Source organism: Artemia sp. Qi Xiang Cuo, chromosome 15 (genome assembly GCF_049724085.1).
Source record: "Artemia sp. Qi Xiang Cuo chromosome 15, ASM4972408v1, whole genome shotgun sequence".
NCBI lineage: Eukaryota > Metazoa > Arthropoda > Branchiopoda > Anostraca > Artemiidae > Artemia > Artemia sp. Qi Xiang Cuo.
This window is the reverse complement of record NC_142808.1, coordinates 3,467,422-3,492,328: the sequence shown is the minus strand read 5'-3', so window position 1 is coordinate 3,492,328 and position 24,907 is coordinate 3,467,422. Positions and strand designations below refer to the sequence as shown.

Sequence of the window (24,907 nt, the reverse complement as noted above, 5' to 3'; positions counted from 1 at the left end):
AACCGAAGTATCTGTTGTTGTTTTTTTTTTTTGGTGAATCTCCATCACTGTTTGTGAAACACTGTTTATTAAAAGGATTTTATCCCTATTTAAACTTGTATTTATATTTTCAAAAGATAAAAATAAAGATCCTCGAAAGCCATTGATGGGACACAAGGCGTCGGACGGTCGCTTTACTTGCTTGTTCTTTTTTTTGCAGGAGTGGGTAGTAACCTTATCGCCTAATCTTATGGCAACGGGAGTCAAACCCAAGATCTCGAATAGAATACAGGGGAGTAAGACTTTGTCTTGTCTAATTTTACATCCAAAAGAAATTGAGCTAGAATAATCTGCAGTAGGTGCGCAATTTCTCTTTATCCCCAGATACCAAGTTTTAATAGCAAAGCACAAATGACCCTCTATTCATTGAACAGTTTAGCCAACAAATTCTCGGTCTGGTTGACGTTTTCAAGAAGAACCATAAGTAATTGTAAAACTAAGCTAGAATTATTTTTGAAAACTGTAACTGATACACCAATCGAAAGAATATTTAAAATATTAGTGAGCTTTCAGAATGGCAGTCACATTAATGAATTTACAGTTAGTCCAATCTAATCTTCAGATTTTAAAAGACTACGAGTTACGCGTCTTTTAAACGATAAGTAAAGATATCACATCCATTTGGAATTTATTGTGTTTTATTATGTCAGATTAACAACAATTCCTGACTACTAAGGTCCTAGCGTCGAATTGCTACAAATGGGTTCGGACTATGGAGCCACGCATTACCAAGCTGAGATCGAATCTACTGCAGCACCACAAGACACAATTGGAATTAAAGGGAAGTTCAATGAAAGAATGGACTGGAACACAGGCAAAAGGTACAGGATAAAGATGTATATGTGTCCTATCTTAAAATGTTAAAAAAGTGTCGGATATCCGAGTGTCTTTAAGCTATGTTGAATGGCGTTTATGCGTACTAGAAGCCTGAGAAATTGAGGCTAGACGAGCATAGGCACCAAATTGATTGGTACCATAAAATTGTTTCAGTTTGACATCAGTATTAAATATGTTTTGTCTGTGGAACGCCAAAACTAGGAAGGCTGTCCTGTATTCTCTTCTGTTTCCTTTTCCAGGGGGACTGGCCTCACTACTACCGTCAATAGAAAAATTTGAAATCCTCCATGATTTCACATCACAGAGGATTTCACATGTGATTCTTTTTTAGGTAGGTTAATTTAATCCAGTTACAGAGAAATGCTCTGAGACTCTAGGAAAAGAGGTTATGTAATTGGCATCATCAAATTCGAGACCTATTAATTTTTGTTGGAGGGTAATACCGTATATCAGCCTTGAGAAACAGCAAAGAGGCTTATTTGTTCACTAGATGTTAAAAAAGGGTCGGATATCCAAGTGTCTTTAAGCTATGTGGAATGGCACTCATGCGTACTTGAAGCCTGAGTAACTCAGGCTAGACGAGCATAAGCACCAAATTGATTGGTACCATAAAATTATTTCAGTTGGACATCTGTATTCAAAACGTTTTGTCCGTGGAATGCCAAAACTGGAAAAGCTGCCCTCTATTCTCTTCTATTTTCTTTTCCAGGGGGCTGACCTCACTACTATAGACTACAGTCCATAGAAAAAAATTGAAATCCTCTGTGAAAAACTTTTAAGTAAGTTAATTTAATCCAATTACAGAACAATAGCCTATACCAGCTTTGGGAAACAGCAAAGAGGCTTATTTTTGCATTAGATGTAGGCTAGCCTAAATGTTGCAACTTGTTGAATTATGATAAAAATATTCTTAGCCTATTGATACTATTTTAGGTAAAATTCTATTTTAGCTACTTTCAGAAAGGGGTTAGGTTAGAAAAATGAAACTTTCAGGGATGGGTCTACAGGCTAAACTATGCCCTGGGAAGGTATATTAAAGTACCTACCTCCACTCCTTCTCCCTCTAGAGGGTCCTGAAATTTGCCTACATGACAGGTCTATACCTATTGAAATTTTTACAAAATGACATTTGGTAAATATCTACCAAATCTTAATATTGAATTATGCATAAACTGAAGGTCAATATCTACCAAATCATATTATTGAGTTAGGATTAAAGTGAATACACCATTTGATGCCTTTTTTTATGCTGATTACAAATATAATAAGCATTTCTATCGGAAATAAATTTCACCCCCCCTCTATATATGCCAATTTAGGGCTGGGTTAGGTACAGCCTATATAAGGGGGGGGGGGGCTTAAATTCATTTCCAATAGAAATGCTTATTATATTCGTAATCAGCATAAAAAAAGGCAAAAAAAGGTGTATTCAATTTATTAATAACTCAATAATATGATTTGGTAGATATTGACCAAACTGAATATACCACTTGATGCCTTTTTTTATGCTGATTACGAATATAATACTCATTTCTATTGGAAATGAATCCCTCCCCCCCCCCTTATATAGGCCTATGCCAATTCAGGGTATATATTTATACATTAAGGGGGGTAGGGGTAAAGTTTAAACTTACATCCCATTTACATCAGAAACAAAATTTGCCCCCCCCCCTAATGTAGAAATATATACCCTGATTTGGTATATATAGGGGGGGGGCTGAAATTTGTTTCTGATATAAATGATTATTATATTTGTAATCAGCATAAAAAAGGCATCAAGTGGTATATTCACTTTATGCATAAGTAAATAATATGATTTGGTAGATATTTACCAAACATTTACCTTAATTTTCAGTTAGCCTATCAGTTTCTTTTTCTCAGGCTTTAGTTCTGAAAATGCAATCCCTGTTATTTGAGTAAATTTTGAGCCATATTAATGGTTTTTTTTTAATTTAGGAAGTTTTCACTTTTATAACACAATTTTTTAAAGGTCATCAAAGGTCAGGGTCCTGTAGAGAGAGAAGGAGTAGTAATTTTTTTTTTTTATATTAGGTTATTACCTTATGAATAAAGTAAACATACTACTTGATGCCTTTTTTTATGCTCTTTTCAAATATGATAGTAAATAATTTCTGAGACCACACTGGCTAATCATGATAAAACATAAAATCATGAAGAAAACAAGGACAATTAACAGCCAGTGAAAAAAAAGTGGCTGTTAATTGTCCTCACTTTCTTCACAATTTTATGTTTTAATATAATAATCATTTTGTTGGTAATGAATTTTAACCCCACCCCTATATATTCCAATTCAGGGTATATATTTGCACATTGAGGGGGGGGGGGTAAAGTTTAAAACTTACCTCTCATTTACATCAGAAATAAAATTTACCCCTGCCCTCCCTAATCTGCAAATATAGCTTTGAATAGATATATATAGGGGTTGGGGTACAATTCATTTTCAACAAAAATGACTATTATATTTGGAAAGAGCATAAAAAGAAGGCATCAAGTGGTATGTTTACTTTATTTGTAAGTCAATCATATGAATTGCAAAAAATTACTGAATTAGTGGAGGTAGTTACTTCAAAATACCTTCCCAGGACATATTTTAGCCTGTAGAAGCATCCCTGAAAGTTTCATTTTCCTAACCTACCCCCTTTTGAAGATAGCCAAAAGTTGTTAAAGTAGAATTTTACCCTATTTTGATAGTTGGGCCCTCCAGAAAGAAACAATTGAAAATTCTGGAGACTGCATTAAAAATGTCATAAATACTTTCAAGTAGCCTATTATTCATGGTAAATTTCTTGTGGTTGATATAATTTAGCTAAGATAAAATTAAAGATGTCATTTGATGTGTTTTATTATGCTCTTTCATAATTCAATAATTGCTTCTGGGGCTAATTGCATCTTGAGCCCTTAAAGGGACCCAAATGTATTTTACTTGAATAATGAAAGAGCTTAAAAAAGTATCAAATGATATTTTCACTTTAATCCTAGCTACATTATATGGCCCACTGCAAATTTACCATGAACTTTACCCCCCCCCCCCACCCCCTAATGGGCAAATATATACCCTGCACTGGAATATACCCTGAATTGTTGACAGAAAAATTCAGCACTATTTTTGTTGATGGTATTTGAAAAACTTGAACTGGTAGGAAAGCAGTTTATGTTTGAGTTACCTAATAAATAAGGTTTGAATTGTTATAAATAAGTATTTTTGGAATATAGTCTATTACTCTTGAAAAACTTATTTATAAACTTGTAATATGTTTTTAACCACTTTTCAATAACTTAACTATTGTTGATAACTTCTTTGTGTGGTTGCAAAAATGAAATACCTTTGGGGCCCCTTTAAGTGCTCATGCTGCAATTAGCCCCAGAAGGGATTATTAAATTATGAATGAGCATAAAAAAGGCATCAAATTGCATTTTCATTTTCTTAGCTAAATTATATGACCTGCTAGAAATTTATGTTATTTATTTATTGAAAACCCATCATAGTACAAAAAGAAAATGATGGAACACTACAAAGAGAAAAAGAAACACAAGCAAATTATAACTATACAACTATATATAATATACAACTATATTATAATATATAACTATATTATAATATATATATATTATATATATATATATATATATATATATATATATATATATATATATATATATATATATATATATAATATATATATATTATAATTATATATATTATAATATATAACTATATTATAACTATACAACTATGACAGGCAACTATAGTTGAAGAATCTGGCTCTAAGCATGTCTTGAAATCTTGTGTTTGTGTTTCCCCATAAGTTTAGCAACAGCTATAGTAGGATCTACTATTGGAAGACTGTTTATGAGCTTTGAATTGCATGTCCAAGTTGGATATCTTAGTAGGTATTTTGGAAAACAGAAAAAAGTGGAGTGAATTTCCAATTTATCAACCTTCATAAGAATCTTCCAGAAGGGTGCAATTTAGAGGGTGTGTAGCAGAGCAACAGTGTTTGCAGCATTGCAAGATAAGAGTGAATGAAATGAAGTTTAGCAGAGACTATGGAGGCATAGGAAGCTGACGTGTGGGGTTTGATGACTTCTGTTAGGAGATGACAAGTGTAAGAAATAGAATTTCCAATGGGAATACCAAGATAAATAATTTGGTCAGATGGGCAGATCTTTGAATTCCCAAGTACAATTTCATGAGAAAGTGGACCTTTCTAGTTAAAAGGCACAATTTTGGACTTTTCAGCTTTAAATTCAATGCCAGATTTTAAGTATCCTGCTTGCAGTTTTTGAAAAGTTTCAGAAATTTTGTCCAAAGTTTGGCTGATGTTGAAAATGTCATCAGCATAAGACTAAGGAGATAATTGAGGCCAGAGAGAACAAAAGCCATCTCACACTGGTCTTGAAGTTTGAGGACATAGCTATTGAAATAACAAGGTGAGACATTGCACCTTGCCTGGCTCCTCTTTTAACTGGTACAGTTCTATCCAGGGGCCTTGCCATTTCATCTTGCTTAAGAGGGATTTTAACACAGACTCGTAGCTTAGAATACATGAGATCTAATAATAGCTGTATTTACTCCTCTTTTAACAGTGCTTAAAAGCATAAGGGGTTAGATCAGGGAATCAAAGACATGGTGAACATCATGGTTTCCCAAGGCAAATGAACTACCTTAACAAGAAGCATCAAGCAGAGCATCAGCAACAACTGCAAGGTCATCTGCACATCCATGCCATATTGAAAGCCAAATTGATGTGGAGGCATGTAACATTTTTCTTGAAGCTTTAATAAACAGTAGTTCATAAATCTTTCATAAACTAGTTGAAACAGTTATGGGCCTGAAACATAAGTGTTGATTAGAAGCATTTCACTTTTTTGAATAGGAGAAATATCTCCCACATAATGTTGACAGAACCAAACCTTGTGTAAAAATCATATGCAGCAGTAGTTAGTGAGCTATTCCACTCTTTAACAGCTAAATTATTGTAAAACCTCTATCATACTACTTAGAAAGTGAATTATTCACCATTAGATCTGTCAAAATCTTTTTGACAAGCATGTGATTAGCTTGAATGTTGTAACCATGTAGCCTACATCGCTCCATATTTCAAGTATACTGATAAGTAACAGTGGATCCTAATCTTTGACACAGGATCTTAAAGTTAGAACAGCATTTCCTAATCATAGTCTCAGTCACTCTTGAATAGATTTAATCTAAGATAAGTATTGTTAAACAGAATAATTGTATTAAAAATATGCTAGGATGTAGGGATAACTTGGTCTTTCCAAGCTACTATGTTGACCCTCTGTTGATTTCTATGTATTGAGAATTTGCCTACTTGACAGGTCTATATATAAATTGGAATTTTAAGCCATATCAATGTTTTTTTTCTAAATTTAGTAAATGTAGTTGATATTTGAAACCTCATAAATTGGGATTGATCAAAGTTTTGAAGCTTAAAATACTTTTTTGTACTTCCATTGAAGCAGATGATCTATTTTCAAAGGTCTCACTTTTGTAAAACACAGATTTTTAAAGGTCATCAAAAGTCAGTGCCCTCTAGAAGGAGAAGTAGTGAAGGTATGTACTTCTGATCACCTTCCCAGGACATACTTTAGTCTGTAGATCCATCCCTAAAAGTTTCATTTTTTCTAGCCTAATACCTTTCCAAGATAGCAAAAAGTAGCTTGTCTAGAATTTTTCCAAAGCACATCACTCACTTTACTCTTACCCCCTAATGGTCAGATATGTAGCTAAAACTATGAATCTTCCTGCCCCTTGATGCAGTTGATGTTGCAGGTTTGTTGTTCAATTAATTTGAAAAAAAGAGTCTCAAATTCACTGTATATTCCATTATACAGGTGATCCCAGTGTTAACTTCAAAGTTTAGTTGAGGAATCTGAGGTCATAGATTAAATCATCATATGATGAAATATGATGATATTTCATCATAGACACCAGTTCTGCTCACAGTCCCTGTCCACACCTTTCTTGAAGCACTTCAGGGTTTGAGATTGAACAGTTCAATTGCTTAGGGAGTTCCAAAGCAGAGCAACATGGTTAGGGTAGAAGTGGTGGCATTGTCTGAGATTAGTGGCTTTTAAGGTTTTCTGAGAGTTATCCTGAATTTTTTGGTTAGAGTTGATAAGGAGGAGGCTTGAAACAGGATTGGTTTGCAGATGTTTGAATGCTGTGATGACATCACCTCATTCTTGGTAGGTAAAGGTTAGAATTTTTAATGTTGCAATCCTCTTACAGTAAAGTAAGGTTCTCAGGTTATATGGTAATGTGGTGTATGCTGCTAGACACTTTCAAGGAGTTATGTATTTCCATAGAATTGTAGAGAGGTTAGTGTTATACCAAACTCAAGTGCTTTGCATAGCATCAAGGAGTATAACTTTTAATTACATTTGGTTGCAGCTGACAAATATAATATTGATGGTGCCAAGACATCTCCCTGCATTTACAAGAGTAGAAAGGGTATGCTAATGGAGCTTCAGCTTATGGTCTACCATGACTCCAAGGATGTTCTCCTCAGCTGTTTGGTGTCAGCCTAGAGCAGCTATCATGTTGGGATTATGTAATGAGTACCATTGCTTACAGTTGTTAGCCAAAGGTGGAACGCCTTACATTTTGCAACATTTTATTCTAGCAGCCACTTTCTGGTTAGTGTGCTAAATTTCCCAGGTCTTCCTGCAGAGACATTCTTGCTTCAGCAGTTTTGGCTGTCCCTGCTAGTTTAGAATTGTCAGCATAAAAGGTTAATCTATTTCTTCTGCAAACAGCAGCATGGCTAATATAAATGTTGAACAGAGTTGGGCTAAGCCAAGTGCCCTGGGGTACTCCACTCTATACAGATAGAGGGTTGGAATAAGCTAGTGAGCTACCAGAGGTATAAACAACTACAACCTGTAGGCTCTCCGTCAGGAAGGCCAAGATCCAATCTATGACTCCTTTGTTCAATTGCTGCCTTTCCTGTTGATGAATCATAGGTGTAAACAGTTGACAGATTGAATAATTTAGAATCTTTACCCCAAGGGCTGTGGGGGTATGACACCTCAAGAGGTATATTTGTTAGACTTTTTTACTATTTTGATCAGTACATGACAGTTACTTAAATTATTCCTCTGATCATTCTCCTGCTGTGAAAAAAGGAGTGGTCATTTCTCTAGTTGAAAGAGCATTGCAGGTTTGTTTACCATGTTTCCTGGGTTTAGAGCTCAACCTCATTTGATACATTTTATTTGAGAATGATTTTCCAATTAGTTTAATAAATTCTGTAATTGCAAAATGTATTGAAAAATTAGCAGATAGTGACACAGTAAAACGCAAATCAAAGGGAGAATTCAGTTTACCTTGGTCTCCTGTATGTTAAAGGGGTTTCAGACCACTTTTCCGAAAATCTAAGAAAAACTAACATTTACACTTACTATAGACACAGACAAACTATCAGTTCCCAAATTTATCATAGGCAATGCAATACTGCTGCTTAAGTAAAGAACAATGTTGGCACAATGTGTTATTTTATTATTATTATTATTTTTATTTTTTTTTGGTTTGTTTCTTTTAGGCCAGGGCACTTCATATCAAAAGAGTTATTGTGGAAACTTCAAAAAGGACTCAATCGATTGGAAATTGGAAGGGCTTGTGCCCTTTTTAATAGCCAAAAGTGATTGGAAGGCAACTAACACCCCTTCCATGCCCACCATTTCCCCAAACTCATCCAATCAAAATTTTGAGATAGCCATTTTGTATAACATAGTTGAAATCTAGAAATTATGTCTTTGAGGAGGACACTCTCCCCACAGTCCTCAGGGCAAGGGTTGTAAGTTATGTCCTGGGGCATATAATGTTTTATAGAAAGCATTGTCATAGAAACTTCAAGAAGGGCTCATTTAATTGAAAATTCAAAGGGCTAATGCCCTTTTTAATAGTCAAGTGATTGGAGCACAACTAACCCCCCTCTCATGCCAACCATTTCCCAAAAAAGTGCTCAGGGCAGGGGTTGTAAGTTATGCCCTGGGGGCATTTTAAGTTTTTTTTTTGTAGAAAGCATTGTCATAAAAACTTCAAAAGGGCTCATTCAGTTGGACATTGAAAGGGCTAGTGCCCTTTTTAATAGTTGAAAGTGATTGGAGGGCAACTAACCCCCCTCTCACGCCCACTATTTCCTCAAACACGTGTAATCAAAATTTTGAGATATCCATTTTGTTCAACATATTTGAAAGTCCTGGAAATGAGGTCTTTGATGATGATAAACCCTTCAGAGTAAGGGTTTTAAGTTATGCCCTGGGAGCATATAAGGTTTTTATATAAAGTGTTGTTATAGAAACTTCAAAAAGGGCTCATTGGATTGGAAATTGAAAGGGCTAGTGCCATTATTGATAGTCAAAGGTGGTTGGAGAGCAATTAACCCCCTTGTCACGCCCACCATTTCCCCAAACACAACCAATCAATATTTTGCGATAATCATTTTGCTCAATGTAGTTGAAAGTTCTGAAAATTATGTCTTTGAGGATGACAAACCCCCCACACCCCTCAGGGTAAGGGCTGTAAGTTAAGCCCTGGGAGCATATAAGGTTTTTATAGATATCATTATTGTAGAAACTTCAAAAAGGACTTATTCAATTGGAAATTGGAAGGGTTAGTGCCCTTATTGATAGTCAAAAGGGATTGGAGGGCAACTAACCCCCCTCTCACGCCCACCATTTCCCCAAACACATCCAATCAAAGTTTTTAGATAGTCATTTTGTTCAACGTAGTTGAAAGTTCTGGAAATTAGGTCTCTGAGGATGACAGCCCTCAGGGTAAGGGTTGTAAGTTATGCCCTGGGGACATATAAGGTTTTTATAGAAAGGGCAGTTGTAGAAACTTCAAAAAGGGCTCATTCAATTGGGAATTGAGAGGGCTAGTGGCCTTTTTAATAGTCAAGCGATTGAAGGGCGAATGCCCCCCCCCCACCCATCATTTCCCCAAACACTTGTAATCAACATTTTGATATAGCCGTTTTGTTGAATGTAGTTGAAGGGTCTGGGAATCATGTCTTTCAGTATGACAACCCCCCACAACGCTCAGGGCTAAGCAGTAGCGGATCCGGGATTTTAGGAAGGGGGGGGGGGCGACTCCTTTCAAAATATTACAGGTATAAAATATATCTAAAGTACATTACTAATATTTAAATTTGCATGCCTCAGCTTGTATTCGTCATTTAGCTATCGGTTCTATAAAGCTATCTACATAACTAAATTTACAGAAACACTATCAAAATTGAATAACAAATTATCGCTTCCTATTTCCACTATTAGCAAATCTATCAATAACACTTTCTACACTTATGTCAATATCATGGTGAACATGAAGAAGGGCAAGTCCGGTGAGTCTTTCCTCCGTCATTTTATTTCTTAGCCACGTTTTCAATCATCTCAAGGTAGAAAAAGTTCGTTCAACAGATGCCACACTGACATGTAGGGTCATGAGAATCAGCGAGAGCGCTGAAACATTCGGGAAAATATCAGCATTGCAGTTTTGTTTCTGTAAAGGTTCTCCTAGTGTTTCAGGTATTCTACCTGTGCCTGCATTGCTTTCTTTCAGACGAAGCCACCGAGTTTTCCGTTTTGTGGCTTCTCCGGCCAGGGCAGGTTCACAAACTGATTGGGAGGGGAAACCCATTACTGACCAGTATCGCTGTGACAAGTCATGAATCGTATTAGTGAATTGTTGTTTGTTCATTTCCATACAATTTATTGGCAAGAAAATACTGAGCTTAAAAGTGTCCAGCATTTCAACGGGAAAACGGCTTTCTAAGTCCAAAATAAGTGTGTCCAATGGTGAAATAAAAATTGACGGTCTATAATAGTCCTCGTTTGAGTTGAATGGTACATGAATCCGATTCGTTTACTTTTTCTCTAGCATTGGGACTTTTATCTCTAAAACTAGCTCGGTTTCTGCTTTAGTTACCTTGTCAAATGTGTTTTTTAACTTGCTTTCACTCTCCCAATGCTTGACTTCCAGCTGAGTAAGAAGGTCCTTAACATGGCTTACTGCAGACGTGAGGTCTAAGCTCTTCTTCTGAAATAGCTGACTGAGCAGTAACATTAGTCCAGATATGTTACTAAGAGTGTAAATGGTTACTATCAGGTCGGAGGATGTGACAGCAGTCAATAATTTTGCTTTTGTTGCAGTTATGCATTCTGCCCAGCCACTGATGATCTCAAGAGCTTCCACTATTTTAGGTAACTCTACCACAAACTACATTAAGGAATTGTGCCTTTTGATCCAGCGCGTTTCACACATGCCAGTTAGCTGTGCTTTCATTACTCTGGTTAAAACATAATTGCGCTTTGCAGAAGCACCAAAAAAAGCAACTATTTCTTTTAACACTCTGGATAGAAGAAGTTTTTGACATGGAAAGATTTAGAGCATGGTTGAAACATGGGCAACGCAGGGCATTCTTTGCTACCTTTTGAACTTCTTTTACAGCTGCACAATGTTCTGAAACCATCATAGCACATCCATCAGTGCCTATGCCCACACAATTTTCCAAGTCTAGCCCAAGAGATAGAAGAAAATCCAACACAACATTTCCAAGCGTTTCCTCTTTAATGGTCGGTTCGAAGTTTCCAATGCTGTCCGAGTAACATGTTTCGTGTAGGTCTAAAAAACCCACGAAATCTTCACGTCTTGTGCAATTGTAATTGTAGCAAAGGGCAATACCCAGTTGTGACTTGTGTGACACATCCGTTGTTTCATCAGCAATCACATTGTAGAACTTAGCAGAATGAACTTGTACAAGAATTTCTTTAAGAATCTCTTTGACACAACATTGAATTAATTCATTCTGTGTTTTTTGCTGATACATGTAGCAGTTGCACCTGAGCTTCCAAATGTTGTTTTAAAGTTATGTCGCCACTATTTACATTGCACCTTAAAAGTTTTCAAAAGTTCCCTTCGTTTGTCAATGGGTCCTTTTCTGCCAATAATTCTCCATCATCTCTATGGCCATGAAGAGCCATGTTCTGTCAACCCAAGAAAACAATTGATTCTACAATTGGCTTCAATCTCGCTCTGTTTTCCTGCACTTGTTGGCTACGTTGTTCGTTTACAAGGTTTAAAATGTTGGTTTCAGAGTTGTCATATTTCAGAAGGAAATGTTTGCCTGCGTCAACTGAATCGCGGTGATACTGATGATTTTCATGAGACACCAAGTCACCGTCTTTTCCAGTTAGCTTAGTAAAAGTCACGAGGGGCTTCTTTACCAACTTTTGCAATTGATTGGAGCCTCCAACCCCTCAAACACTGAAAAAAACCTAATATTTTCAGAAGAGACTTTTCTGCTTAGTCGAAAGTACTTGCCAATGCAGTTCTTTCATGCAAATATAAATGAAAAATCTCTTTTTGTTTCTTCCCTTCTTCTTGTAAACTGGATAGGGAAAACAGTAATTAAATAGTAGAATCTAAGGGTTCTGGAGCAATTGATATTACGTAATCATCCAGTTTTTCAAGTCTATCAATTTATGTTCCAAAATCATTTTCGCAAAAAGTTGTTATTTTTTTGATATTAGTGTTAGGCCTGGGGCTACACTCTTCAATTGGTGCAAACGAATCATGCACAATCTCACTATTGTTCAAAGCGCTGGAATCACTACTAACACTGTAACTCTCATTATTTCTATCTTCAGTTACGGCGTCCACTTGCCTAGCTTTAACTTTCAAACCCAAAACAGTTGTCGAGAGTTATCTACTTTCACTTCGACATCATAACTGGTTGATATTATTCAGAAAATGTATGCTTTTCCAACCCTTCTAGAATCAAGAATAACCCTAAGACGTATGTATTATTGGAGTCATTTTAAGATTTTTGCTTAGTTATTGAATAAGAAACAGTTTTTGACGCGCACACTTTTTGAAGCTTCAACGATTTACGAGATGACAAGCTTCAAAATGCCTTGTAAGTTCGGGTGACGCCAAACACTTTAGACAATTCCCTAAAGACTTAAGGCAGACAGACCAAGTGTCGTCCGATCCTTTTCAAAGATGCATTGATCCAAGCGTTGATATCGCAATCAAGTCACAGAAAATCTAATGATAGAACTTTTTGCCCAAGCAAGAGGGGGAGGGCTATCGCCCCCCCCCCGCTCCCCCTGGATCCGCTGCTGGGGCTAAGGTTATAAGTTATGCCCTGGGGGCATATAAGGTTTTATAGAAAGAGTTGTTGTAACAAATTCAAAAAGGGCTCATTGATTGGAGATTGAGAGGGCTATTGCCCTTTTTAACAGTTGACAGTGATCTGAGGGAGAATCCCCCCCCCACGCCCATCATTTCCTCAAACAGTTCAGATCAACAGTTTGATATGGTCATTTTGTTTGACATAGTTGAAAAGTCTGGAAATTCTGTTTTTGAGGATGAAAATCCTCCTCCCAAAGCCCTTTGGACAAGGGTAGTAAGTTATGCCCTTGTGGCATATAAGATTTTTATAGAAAGTTTTATCATAGAAGCTTCAAAAAGGACTCATTCGATTGGAAAATGAGAGGACTAGTGCCTTTTTTATTAGTCGGAAGTGATCAGAGGGCAAATGCCCGCCTCCATGCCCATCATTTCCCCAAACACTTCCTATCGAAAATTTTGAGATAGCCATTTTGTTCAACGTCTTTGAAAGGTCTGAAAATTATGTCTGAAAGATCTGGGGCATATAAGGTTTTTATAGAAAGCATGGTCATATAAACTTCAGGAGGGGCATTGGATTGCTAATCAGACGCTCTAGTGCTCTTTTTAAGAGTCAAAGTGGTCGGAGGGCAGCTACCCCCCCCCCCACACACATACACACGCACGTTGTATTGTTCCAAAATGCATCTAATAGAAATTTTGAGATAGCCATTTAATTCGAAATAGTCTAAATATCATATAACAAGGCTTTTGGGATTGAAACAAACCCCAGAGATTAATGGCAACTGTTACAAGTTATGTCCAGGGGGTATTTGAAGTTTCTATTGAAGGGGTGGTTGTTTAACTTTAGAAGAGGCTCAGTCGTTTTCCCTGAAAAAGACTATGTCAATATAAAACAAACAGAAATTAATTTAAAAAAAAAATTCCACAAAATAAGTTTTTCAAAAAAAGTATAGAACTCCATTAAACCAAAAATGAAAAAAAAAAAATCAAATAATCTACCAAGCATACAACTTCCACAAATCAGTATCAATAAAGAAATAAATCCCAATAAACTAAAATAAATAACAGAGCCAAACGCAAATCCCCAATGCTTTCTAAAAGCCATAATATAATTTGTACTTTACTGAAAAAACTGTTTTATATGTTTTCATTTTTATAACTTTAAGAAATCAAAATTAATTAAGATTTTAAGGAATAAATATCGCATATAAATGTTAAACTGACGCACATTTTTTCAGTAAATTCATTTGAATTTTTTTCAGTAAAGTACAAAGTATAATCTGGCTTTTAGAAAGCAAAGGGGTTTAGAACGCTACTCATTAATTTCTGCTCGTTTTGAGTTTGACCCTGTTATTTACTTTAATTTCTGTTTGTTTTGGGTTTCATTTATTTATTGATACTGATTTGTGGTAGTTGTATGCTTGGTAGATTATTTGATTCTATTTTTTCTTCATTTTTTGGTTTAACTGAGTTCTTTACTTTTTCTTGAAAAACTTTTTTTGTGGAAAAAGTTTTTTTTTTTAATTAATCATGGTAAAGGCCCTATCCTGATAGGTGAGAACTCCAGTGTCTACAGAATTCCTTGCTCTTGTGGTCTTTGGTACATCAGAAGAACTGATCAGCGACTTGTGGATAGATAAACTTTGCACTCTACCTCAATTAACAACACCCTTAAAAGTAGAAAAATAGACAATTTTGATTCTGCCCTTGCAGAACACATATTTTATTACCCAGACCATACTATTTTATTTAACCAAGCTAGCCTAATTTTCCATGTCGAATGTATTGTCTAGCACTACAGAGAAGCTGTTGAAGTTTATAAATACCAACATTTAGGTCTAGCTTTGAACAGGGATTCAGGAGATTTAAGAATAAATGAGTCATATTTCGGTTTTCTCAGAAGAGATGCCAATAGAATAGAATAATTGCTTCATTTTTAAAACTTTTCACAAGCGATAAATCACCGAATATAAGTTCGTGTCACAAAAAAAGTAAACAACAGCGATCACAAGCACATCAATGAAATTAGGATCAGGGACACCAAAACATTAAGAAATATTAACAGACAAAACATAGACAAATAAAAATTAAACAATTAAGAAAAATATGAGTGAAAAAATATTTGAGTAACGATTGGTATAAAGCTGTCTAAATATCTTTTTTTTTTTTTTTTTTAGTCTTTACAGGTTCTAGAATGGGGATGGGATACTTTAGTAGTCCCTGGTATAAACCTTGAACAACTTCCCAATCACATAATCAAACATGTCAACAACCCCTTGGGTCTCAAAGGGTATCTAGAAGAAATGCAATTGTTGAGATCAGACATCAGGTGACCTAGATATCCTATTTATTTATTTGCTGGTTTGTTTGTTTGAGTGAATGAATTTTTTCTCTATTTCTTCATTTGTTTGTTAGTATCCACCAATGGCAGTTCAGGTTTTTGGATTTTGTGCAAATCGTGGATATTAGCAAATGACTCACTTTATGGTTGTTAGGTATTTGATTTAAATTCTTATCATTTTGTTGTATTGAATTTTATTTGTCTTTTAATTTTTTGGCTGTTTTTTTTCATTGGTTTTTAATTGGTTTAGTTGACTTTCCGTGTAGTGATAATTAAGTGATAATACAGAAAATAAAGAGAGGATAGGATGATTCTAAACAGCTGACGAGTTGATAGGATAATTGAAGTATTTAGTGAAATTTATTAGTATTTTATTCTCAAGTCAGTCAGAAAATACAAAGGGTGTCAGATTTACTCCAGAAGAGCCCCCATTTGAGGTAACTGTGACATGTTGGACGTGCCCCATGGGCCTACATGGTAAATTCTGACAGGGGGGGGGGGATTTACACCATGTATACAAGTGGCTAGTCTTTTGATGTTCTAGCCTAGATTTTGGTAAAATGTATTTGTCAACTATTAATCATGTTAACAATTCTCAATCTCAATGATAGGTCTGCTATAAACTGTAAGCTTTACTATTGTTACTGTATTAAATTTTTTTCAAAAAATTTAAAAGTAAACAACTCACAAATATTACACTAAATATAAACTAGGTCTACAGTTAAACAAGGTAAATCAGGAATGTGAACAAGGTTGGGAGTTTTGGTCCCAGAGGCCTTTGGTGCAAGCCCCCTCAAAATGATTCAAAATCTATGCAATTTTCCTGTCTTTTAACTATTTTGACCATAATTCACCAATGTTTTGAGTTTTCTTATTTCAAAGCTTTAGGACTTTAGGCCACCAGAGCAAATACTGCAACTGAACAGATTACCATTTCAGTGTTGTTTAGTCCAAAAGAGAATCACACACATGAGAAAATATTTTGAATAACTTCTCTTGGACTCAGCGTGTTGCCCTTCTATTAATCCCCCAGCATTCATGAAACTGGTAGGCAGAGTGTACATCATCAGAATGCAACAAGACTGACAACCAGAGCAAATACTGCAACTGAACAAGTTACCATTTCAGTGTTCTTTAGTCCAAAAAAGAATCATACACATGAAAAAACATTTTGAAGAACTTCTCTTGGACTCAGCATGTTGCCCTTCTCTTGATGCCCCAGCATTCATGAAACTGATAGGCAGAGTGTACAACATCAGAATTCAACAAGAGTGACAACCAGAGCAAATACTGCAACTGAACAGTTTACCATTTCAGTTTTGTTTAGCCCAAAAAAGAATCATACACATGAAAAAACATTTTGAAGAACTTCTCTTGGACTCAGCATGTTGCCCTTCTCTTGATGCCCCAGCATCCATGAAACTGGTAGGCAGAGTATACAACATCAGAATGTGACAAGAGTGATAACCAGATTAAATACTGCAACTGAACAGATTACCATTTCAGTGTTGTTTAGTCCAAAAAAGAATCACACACATGAGAAAATATTTGAAGAACTTCTCTTGGACTCAGCATTTTACCCCTCTCTTGATGCCTCAGCATCCACAACAACCAGTAGGTAAAGCGTTGCTTGGAAACCTGAAGTAATCACATCTGTAGAGGCTGTGAGAGTGCTTGAACAAGGAGAGAAAGATAAGAAAGAAAAGCTTATTTACAAAAAAGGAAAATAAAAAAGAGCATGCTCAAACCAAAACTGAAAAAGAAAAGGTAAGATGGTCTTTCCAGTGAAGACTCTGGTGCTGATGTTTTCACTCACAGAGTGAAGACTCTGGTGCTGATGTCTGGTATATGTGTAGTATATTAGTTCGTCAACTGACCATATTGACATCTGTTATACTGTTGGCAGTGAGCATAAAGAAGAGAAAGAAAAGAAGCTAAACATACAGCTAAATGAGTACTTTGCTGTAGCATATGATACCAAACATGATCATCAAGCCTGGTATATCAGAAGGGTGCATTATTTTCCTGACAAAAATTGTGTACACATAAAATTTCTTCACTGTCCTAACCTAGCCAACTATTCATATGAATGACCAAAAAAAGAGGATATGGAAAAAGTCAAAGAAGACTACATCTTTGCCAGACCATTAAAACTTTCTGGAGCTGGCCCCTTCACTATATCATCACTCCAAATTTGGAATGTTATCAGCCTATACAGGAAGTAAACTAGGGTCTGCAAGTGGTCAAAAGTTTGCTTTCTTGACTCCCTCTGATACTAATTGAAATTGCTTCTTTTTTTCTATTATTTAAAGTATGGTGCTGCCTTTGTAATACAATTTTGAAAAATATTGTCCTCAATGACTCTTCTATGTACAGGGTAAAATCAACACTGTCAGAGTTACCCCATGGTAAGCAGAAAACTGATGTTCTGCTATGGCCCATATAAACTATTAACAAGAGTTTTTGGTTTTTATAAATTCTTTTTTAATTAAAAGTATAGTAAGAAAGTTTTTTCAGCTGGAATCATCTGCAAGAAATTTTCTGGGGGAATTTCCCTGGCATAGATATTTTATGTGGGAGGAACTTTCCTCCTGGAATTAAGGAGTGACGCAGCTCAATAGTAACCAAGACTCTAAAACAAGAGTTTTAATAATAATAGATACATCAAAAGAATCAAATTTTGATGCTTATTCAAAATATATAAAATTCATCAAGTTTAATGTTACCCATCAAAAGCTATGAGCCTGGAAGAAGTTACCCAACTTTTGGAAAAGGGGAGAAACACCCCCAAAACATCAAGTGATCTTAATGAAAATCACACTTTCAGATTCAGCATATCATGGAACCCTACTGCAGAGGTTTCAATTTCCTATATACAAAAATGTGGGGTTTTGTATTTTTGCCAGAAGAAAGATCACTGATGTGTGTTTATGAGTTTTTTTCTTTATTCTTCCAAGGGTAAAGGTTTTAAACCAGTGATCCTAGAAGATCAGGAGAGGGTTCATTTGATCAGAAATCAAAAATTCTTTTGCCCTATTTGAGCGACCAAAAATATTGGAGGACAGCTAGCCCCCCTCCCATGCCCCTTTTCCGCCCAAAGTTCCCCGATCCAAATTTTGAGATAGTCATTTTGCTCAACATCTGATAAAAAATATAATAACTATGTCTTTGAGGATGACTTGAACCCCTGTAATCCCTGGGGGAAGGCCTGCAAGCTATGGACTTTGCCCATTGCATGCATATAGTGTTGGCTTTTCGGAAGTATACAGGTATTTTTGGGGGAGAGGATTTTCTGGTGGGTAGGGGGTTGTGTGCTCTAGATGATCTCTCTATCAAGGAATTTTTATTTTAGGCAGAGCTGGATTTCCCAGCATTATTAGAAAACGATCAGAAATTTAATAAATAAGTAATAGTAATAAGTAAGCAGCAACATTAAAACTTAAAACAAACAGAAATTATTACATATATGAGAGGGGTTACACCCTCCTCAATACTTCACTATTTATGCTAAGTTTGACTTTTTGTTCCATATATTTAAGAATAATTCATGAAACACAAGGGTCAATTAACTAGAATAATAAGTTGTTTCAAAAGTTCTAAAAAACTTTCAAGTTTTAATGTTGCTCCTTATTTTCAGTTACTTTTTTTTATTTAATCAATCAGTTTGTGGTAACAAACTGTTAATAAGGAGCAACCCAGCTCAATAGTAACCAAAACTCTAGTAAACAGAATTTTTATACCAATAGATAATAACAAAAGGATCAGATTTTTATGCTGATTTCAAATATGTAAGTTTCATTAAGTTTATTGTTACCTGTCAAAGGTTATGAGCCTGTGCAAATTTGCTTGATTTTCAAAACAAGGGATGAAACACCCCCTAAAAGTCATAGAATCTTAATGAAAATCTCACCATCGGATTCAGCGTACCAGAGAACCTTGCTGTAGCGTTCTTAAGTTCCTATCTGCAAAAATGTGGAATTTTGTATTTTTTGCCAGAAGAAAGATCACAGATGCATTTTAATTTGTTTTTTTCTGGAGTAATCGTATCGACCCAGTGGGCCTAGAACTTTGGGAGGGGGCTTATTCTAACAGAAATAAAAAGCTCTAGTGCCGTTTATAAGTGATCAAAAAAATGAGAGGGCAACTAGGCCCCCCCCAACGCCACTTTTTCCCAAAATCGTCTGATCAAAACTTTGAGATAGTTATTTTGTTCAGCATAGTTGAAAGGCCCAATAACTATGTCTTTGGAGATAGCATGACCTGCACAGCCCTTGGGGAAAGGTCTTCAGGTTATAAAATTTGTCCATTGTTTGCGTACAGTATATGTTATTGGGAAGTATGCATGAAAAACATTTTGATTTAATACAAGATGTTACTTTAGCCAGTTTGGATAGTGAAGTCCTTAAGAAACTAATTATCCTAGTAAATGAATTTTCTTTTTATTTTGGTTTTAGAAAGGAGTTTTATAGAAAAATTTTTGGGTTACCTACGGGGGCTTCTCCATCTCTTTTATTAGCAAATTTTTTCATAGATGCTATTGAAACCTCCGCTATTTACAGTTTTAGAATCTCCCCATGTTTCTGGGGTAGGTTCATGCATGATGTGGTTTGCGTTTGGAAAAAATGGATTGGACTCCATAGACTTTTTTTGTAAGCCTTTGAATGGTTTTGATAGTACTATTAAACTTACAGTTGAGTTTGAGGAAAATAATAAATTACATTTCCTGAATATTTTACTAACTGAAAGGGATGTCAATCTATTTTTCTTAATGTATAGAAAGCCAACGCAAAATAATAGGTCTTTGAATTTTTATTCTTGCCACCCTAGGTCGGTGAAACGGGGGTTTTAATTTCACTACTGGATATAGCCTTTAGAATTTGTTCCCAGGAATTTCTGGACTCGGAATTGTTGTATTTGAGGGATATTTTGTTTCGTAATATTCACCCAATTAAGTTCATTGACAAAATAATTGAAATAGACGTGTTAAACATGATAGTAGGTTTATTGGGGTTTCTCAGTATTTAGATTTACATGTATCAAAAAGTTTCATTTTATTAGCATATGTACCTGGTTTGGGTGAAAAACTTTCACAGATTTTGCGAAAATTTAGCATTGATACATATTTCCAATCGTTGAGGCCAATGGGTAGTTTCTTTAGTTCTGGTAAGAATTTACCTCAGGGAAACTTAGCAAGTGGGGTTTATATAATTCCGTGTTCTTGGGGGAAGTTCTACACTGGTAGGACTCACCAAAAATTTGTTGAAAGATTTATTGAACACCAAAATTCAACAGAAAAAAACCCTATAATTACGCAAGCCTCCAGAAACTTTTGTTTCAGCTTTAGCAGAACATATTTGGTTTCAACCAGATCACTTTGTAAAATTTGATGCAGCCTTAGCTATTTCAAATGATAAGAGGTACACATAATGGGCGAGAGTAACCATTGAAAGTAAAAAACATATGTTTGCTAACCTTTCGATAAATAGGGACACAGGTAGTTTAAATATCGACCCAATTTATTATAATCTTCTATAGAGTGAATCAACAGTCATTGAGGGAGTTAAGATTATAAATAATCACCAGGGGACTGTTTTAACTGCTAGACCAAAACAAATTGATTCAATAATAGCCAATAAAAGGATTATTTTGCAACAGAATAGTTAAAGCAATTTCCATTTTTTTATTTTTCCTCAGTTGCTCTGGTGTTCTCACTAAAGTAACTCCATAATAGCATCTTTTCCCTACGTGGATCAGTTTGCACCAATCGTATAATTTTTTTTTTTTGGTGGTGGTGGTTTTATTGGTTTTTTAGTTTTAACTTGTTTTTTTTATCTTATTATTCTTCTGTCTTTCGTGCTGAATACGCCTTGTTTGTGATACTGGCGAAATATCCGGTTTGTTTTGCATTTTATTTTATTTTCTCTCCACTGGCCGCAGTCTCGTTTGTTGCTGTTTTTTTTTTTCATTGAGATTTTTCTCTTTGTTGGTTTTTTTCTCAGCTTGATCCTGCTGAAGTATTTTGGTTACATCAACGAGGGGATTCTCATTCTTGTTGACTATGAAAACATTTGACGGGCTTATTGCAGCTTAGTTGCATTAAATGAGACGAGATGACTTTTATTTTCAACTAATAATTACATCATACTTAACTGGCACTTACATTTTTTTTGAATAACATTATCAACAAACATACAAATGGTAAGAACGTATGACGTTTTATTAAGCCACTATTGTGGCTTGAGCAGCGTCACACAATCTTTTATCATAAACCAAACTCATTCACTCTTCCTACTCTTTTCATACCATTCAATACAATTTAACTCTCCCGAATAATAATAATAATAAAAAAATAAATAAAAAAATTAATTCCCACCCAACAAAAACTTTTTTAATCTAATTTTAAACTGAAACTGCTTTTCTGACTCCCTAATGCTCTCCGGGAAACCATTCCACAAATTAACTGCATAATTTCTAATTGCAAAACTAGATCGACTCGTACTGCTTACTTCTGAGACTAAGCTTCCACGACCTCTAGTCCTATGATGATGATAATCAGAATTAAACTTAAAAAAATTTCTAAAATATTGTGGAGATAATCTATTAAGCACTTGGTAAGTAAACACTCCCGACTGATGGTCCCTGATCTGATGAACATTTAAAATTCTATAACTGATAAAACATTCACGTGTATGCTCATACTGAACCAACTCACCCAGTACTCGAAGTGCCTTATTTTAATAGTAATAGTAATTTATTAACACACACAAGGACAATACATTTTACTCACTACCGACCCAAGAACCTGGGGTCAGGTTGTCCTAAGGGTAGGCATATATCAAAATTTCATATTCACAACAGAAATATACAACCTAGGCCTAAAAAAAATAAAATAAAACAAAAATCATTCCCCTTCGCACGCAGTTCCTACCACCAATCACAAAATCACCATACTTGTCCTCCAGGTACATAAAAAAAAAAAAAAAAAAAAAAAAAAAAAAAAAAAAAAAAAAAATTTAAAAATCATATTTCTCATATAACATTCCTTTTATTTTATTTTTAAATTCCTTCAGATCCCCTATTTCTCTTAACTCTTTATTAACCCCATTCCACAACTTTAATCCCCTATAAATAGGCAAGAATGTCGACCTGGCAGACACCACGAGCGGGGCATGTAAATTTTCCCTTTGGCGAGTTTCATGATCATGAATCGAAGATCTAGCTTTTAGCATTCCTGAAAAGCAAGACGGTAATAATTCATTATTATATTTGAACATAAATTGAAGGCTATAAAAATCTCTAAGGCCTGCAGCAGGTAATACTTTTACATCAATATAGGTAGCTCTAACAGATACAAGATTTGATTTACCAGTCAACACACGGATTCCGTTATTTTGGATCACTCGAACTCGATTAGTAATTGATGGAAACGTACTCAGCCAAATAGATGAGCAATACAATATATGTGGATGTATAATAGAAAAATACAAAGTGCGAAGAACAGAAGGGGGTAATACATGTTTCAATTTACGCAGTATTCCCAGATTACGGCACAGGATTCCTGACACCTTTTCAACATGTTTCCTAAAAGATAGTGTTTCATCTAGCATAATACCCAAATATCTAACACACTGATCACGCTTAACTTTACCTTCCAGGTAACTCACTTCTTGGATCCATGGGTAGTAATTAGATGTACGCGAAAATATTACAAAACTGCTCTTTGATGGGTTTACTTTTATTTTATTAACTCATAGCCAGCTAGACACTTGATCTAAACACTGTGTCATTAATTCAACTAAAAGGCGTTCTGTTTTTGCAATGCAAATCAATGAAGTATCATCGGCAAATAGAGGTACTGTAACGTCACTGTCACTGTGAAACATGTCGCTCATTTTAGTTTTCGCATCCTTCAGGGACAGTACAAGATCATTTACAAATATCAAAAATAGCAAGGGGCCAAGAACGGACCCTTGTGGCACACCACATTTCATATCTACAACGGAAGAAGTAGATCCATTTATTCGCACATACTGCTGCCTATTAGACAAAAAACTACGTAGGAAATCAAGAGCAGGCCCTCTAATCCCATCAAATTCACATTTTTCAAGCAATATACCATGGTCTACAGTGTCGAAAGCTTTTATAATGTCCAAAAAGATGGTAGACACTTTAAAACCAAGGTCCAGGGCAGTATTCACAACACCACAGAGATAAGCCACAGCTTGTTCGGTCGTGCGTCCATTTCTGAATCCAAACTGGGTGGATGTTAGTATTGAATGGCACTCTAAATAATGGTACAACCTCCGGGAAAAGCACTTTTCCACAAGTCTTGACATGACCGGTAAAACGGAAATCGGGCGATAGTTACTTACCTCACTGTGATCACCCCCTTATGAACCGGTGTAATTCGTGCCAACTTGAAACAAGATGGAAATACTCCCTGTTTAAAACAAAGATTTATTAGGTTAACTAATACATGCGATATAGCTGGCCACAGATATTTAATTATCCGTAGAGACAAAATGTCACTACCAGCTGCACTATTTTTCATGTCGAAAATTATTTCTTTTACTTCACTCTCGGTCACCGGTTTCAGGTAAACTGAAAATTCTGTTTCGCTATTTCCAAGGTAATGTTGGAAAGGGCGGTCGCCATCCACTATTCTTACTCCCTCAGCCACATTATGTCCAACTGTAGCGAAGTGGTCAACAAATTCTTGGGCTATATCAGACGGGTCACTTAATTCTGCACCTACTCGACCAATAATCTGATCCGGGGCGACTGTGTGGGGAGGATTTATGAGCTGTTTAATTATCCGCCATGTTTTATTGGGGTTTCCAGCTGCATCACCAAACTTGTTCTTATAATGAGCTTCCTTTGCTTTTCGCAAAAGTCTATTTAATGCATTTCTGTAGTTTTTGTATATCCTTTCATTAACATCACTAGGTTGTAACATTTTCTTTTTAAACAGCAAATCCCTTCGATTTATTGATCTGAGCAATCCTTTTGTCACCCACGGCTTCTTAGGCATTTCTCTGCGAGCTCTTTTCCGTACCTCTTTAGTGCAACTAATCAGCAGATTATGCAGTTTATTATAGAATTTCACAAACTTCGCATCAGCATGATCAGGTAGAGCTAGCTCTTCATCCCAATTAACATCCATTATTTTGTTTTTACAATCACGGAGGGCACTAGGATCCAGTACTTGTGTAATCTTATTAAACCTGCCATTTACCGAAGGAGAAGTCTGCGTCGATGTTGAATATGAGCCAAAAACACCAAAGTGGTCCGAGGTATCACTAACCAGGACACACGGATTAGAAAACGGTACATTTGTAAAAATGTTATCAAGGCACTTCGCAGTTGACGCAGTTACTCGAGTACTTACATTAATTGACGGAATCAGGCCATAAGAAATCATCATATCTAATAGAAGATTAGTCTTTTGACAAGGATCAATTAGGTCCACTTTTAAATCGTCCATCAAAAAACATGGGGTCTACACTGTA

General features: G+C 35.6%; 1 protein-coding gene across 2 annotated transcripts in view; it reads left to right on the top strand.

Moving 5' to 3' along the window:
• The first annotated feature begins 1,520 nt into the window (after positions 1 to 1,520).
• Positions 1,521 to 24,907, top strand: part of BckdhB (Branched chain keto acid dehydrogenase E1 subunit beta) — a 30,736-nt gene continuing 7,349 nt past the window's right edge. Inside the window, exon 1 of one of the 2 annotated variants that reach the window (XM_089100889.1) lies at positions 1,521 to 1,655. The gene's annotated coding sequence lies outside the window, so the exon portion shown is untranslated. Of the gene's footprint in view, positions 1,656 to 15,274; positions 15,387 to 24,907 lie in introns of those variants that run through there. The other variant, XM_089100890.1, reaches the window with a different exon arrangement.